The sequence below is a fragment of the Arachis hypogaea genome, chromosome 18 (genome assembly GCF_003086295.3).
Source record: "Arachis hypogaea cultivar Tifrunner chromosome 18, arahy.Tifrunner.gnm2.J5K5, whole genome shotgun sequence".
In the NCBI taxonomy this organism is placed as follows: domain Eukaryota; kingdom Viridiplantae; phylum Streptophyta; class Magnoliopsida; order Fabales; family Fabaceae; genus Arachis; species Arachis hypogaea.
Genome location: NC_092053.1, coordinates 91,880,265 through 91,883,713, shown reverse-complemented (window position 1 = coordinate 91,883,713; position 3,449 = coordinate 91,880,265).

Genomic DNA, 3,449 nt, shown 5'->3' with positions numbered 1-3,449 from the left:
CTTGAGTGATCTTGAGTTTTTGGACATAATGGATTTGGTAATTTGAGAATCCTGTGTGATCAATTTGAAGCTCATTGACGCTAACCCACTACTAAGCTAATTAGTAGGTAGGTTAGGACTTATGGGTGGATGTGATTAGGCCTATTTGACATACTTCCGGTCTAGGAGTAAATATTACGTACTTAAAGTTTCGAGAAGTAGACTTAATGGGTTGGCCTCTCATAATTGTCAATAATAGGTTTGTTAACTGGAATGGTGATCTCGAGTACCCAAGTCTTAGCCAAGAGTTCTTTATTTTGTTTTCTTTATTTACTCGCTCAATTTACTTTCTTGCCATCTCATAAACAAAAATCCCTTTTTACCCCATCATAACTAATACGCATGCACTCCTAGGGAGACGATCCGGAGTTCAAATACTTCGGTTAGTTTTAATTGGGATTTGTTATTCGTGACAAAACCATAATTTTTGCATGGAAAAATTTCTGATTGGTTTAGAAATTATACTTTACAACGAGACTTCAATTGAGAATTTCTAAACCGTCAAGAGAATACCGACACCCATCAGATAACTGCCGCATAGATGAGTTAATAACAAGTAGTTATGAACATGCAAAGTATTTTTGATTTATGAAACCTCTGCCATCTTAACATTTCCGCATATTAAAAATGGAACTATGAATAAGGTTCCGTATTTGCATTAATACAAGATTTGTTTGGATTACCATATTTGGATTCATGACATGTGTACAAAATTCTTCTAAGACACCTTTTGAGTAAGAAAATGTGATTAATAGCCCTAAAAATATATTTAATAACCAAATACAAACCAATCACAAAACTTTGCCAGCTCAATCAACTACCTTCCAGCTGATATAGCAGCGTTCAATTTGTCAACATACAAAGCTAATGAGACATGAAAACTCAAATATTAAATCATCAAAATGAACAAATATGGATCAATCAATTCCTCTTATAAAATCCTATTCACCAATCAGAAAAGAACAAAGAGAGATCACTAACCTATTTTCTTCAAATAAAAAAACCAAACAACTAACAACACACGCTCAACCAAAAAATATATGTATTGATATGTGAACTTAAATAGCAAGAGGTTAATAGAGGAAATTGAAGAGGAGCTTGAGGCAGTGATGACATGTCATTATGTCATGTTTTTCTATGCATTTTGATATAAGAAATTGATGATTAGTGTTTAAATATTGTATTCTTTTGTGCTTAAATGGTATATTTCTTTGATATTTTGATTTTATAAACTCTGTAGAAAATAAGAAGAAGAAGAAGTAAAAAAAACACAAAATAAGCTAAAAAAAGAAAAGAGAAATTTTGGGCACGTTTTGAAGTTTGGGCACGCTTTGGACCTTAGGCCACGCTTTAAGAAGCGTGGCACATGAAAATAAAGTGTGGCGCATTAAACCAAGGAATGCAAGGCCCAAGCAAGGAATGCTCAAAGAAGTGAGCACTATGCTCACAAATGTGAGCATTCTCGTGTCCTGGAAGAAAGAAAAGCAAAAACAAATGCTAAGCGCTCAAATAAGTGAGCACTATGCTCACAAATGTGAGCATTTTCGGGCTTTTCTTTAAGCCTTGTGACAGCATGACCATGCCTCCTTCAAAGGACCATAACTTGAGCTAAAAATATCCAATTGATGTGCTTCCAGTTGCGTTGGAAAGCTGACATTCAGAGCTTTCCAACGATATATAGTAATCTATATTTGGCATGAAATTGAAGCACAAATGATAGGCATCTTTAAGACCCAAAAACCAACTAAGCAGTGCTCTCACCAAGGCTCGAAGAGGGGAATCAAGTAGCGCTCATAATTTGAGCACAGTGCTCACTTAGTGAGCACTAGGAGAGCTAAGCCACGAAGGAAGCATGCTTGACCAAAGAACGCTGCGCTCATAAAACAAAACGGAGCACTATCCTGGGAGCTGCCCCATGCCTCCAACTAACTTGAACCAAAGCAACCCTGACCCATGCCACTTGAACCAAGCCATCCGAATCCACTCTTCTTCAAATCCAAAGCAAGCAAAGCCCATTATCATCACTCAAAAGCACAAGAGATAGTTAGAATAGGAATTTCATTTAAATTGTAATTTGTTTTTAATTTCAATTTCATTTTGCAAAGCCTATATAAAGGCATCATTTCCATTTCATTAAAAAGGCTGGCTCTGCTAGAGAGCATTAGTTCTCTTTTCCCTTTTCTGAAATTTTACACTTCTATTATAATTAAATTCAACTTCGTTTATAGAATTTGAAGTTCTTCTTCTTTCCATCTGCAAATTTCCTTTTGCAACTTTACATTTGAGCTTGCTATGATCTGAATTCACTTTTCATTCAATTTAAATCTTCCTGCAATTATGTTATTCTAGAATTTACATTTGAGTTTGCTGTGAGCTTGATTTACAATTCCTACACATTTACATCTTCTGCAATTGTTCTCAAGATCTCTTCGATTGCTTGATTTACTGCTTTTTTTCTTTCCAGCACCCAACCCCCTTTACATTTTGCTGCAATTTACTTTTTTTGCTCTCTAAATTTTTGTCCAATCTACATTCTGCTGATTTACACTTGATGCAATTTACATTTCTTGTTCTTTAAGGTTTTGTCAATTTACTTCCTGCAAGTGAGATTTGCTGCAATTTTACTTTCCTTGTCATTTAAGCTTCATCTAATTTACATTCTGCTCTTTACTTTCACTGCAATTTTACTTTCTACAATTTTAAATTCCTAGCAATTTCTTTTCTGTTGGTTACATTTCACTTAATTCACCAATGTTAGATTGACTAAACTAACCACCCACTAAAGTTGCTTGATCCATCAATCCCTGTGGGATCGACCTCACCTAAGTAAGTTATTACTACTTGATACGACCCGGTACACTTGCCGATGAGTTTTTGTGTGGAAATCTGATTTCCACCCATCAGGCAGAAAGCATGTCAAACAACACCAATAATGACAATATTAGGAGGACTGTCGGCGACTTTGTTACTCCCACAAGCAATATGTATAGGAGTAGTATAGTGAGGCCCACTGTGGAGGCAAATAACTTTAAGTTGAAGTTTCAACTCATCTCTTTAGTGTAACAAAATTGCCAATTCAGTGGAAGCCTGCAGGAAGATCTTAATTTGTTAATCTCTAACTTCCCACAAATATGTGATACCGTCAAATCCAATAGTATCTATGCTGAAGCATATTTCCTAATGTTGTTTCCATTCTCTGTAAAGGACCGAGTTAAGCAGTGGCTTGAAACTCAACCTAAGGAGAGCATTGCAGCATGGGATGATTTGGTCAATAAATTCTTAAACAAATTCTTTCCACCACAGAGGTTGGCAAAGTTGAGATATGATATCCAAACTTTCACTCAGAAAGAGGAAGAATCTCTCTATGAAACTTGAAAAAGGTACAAAAAAGTGGTGAGAAAATGCCCCAA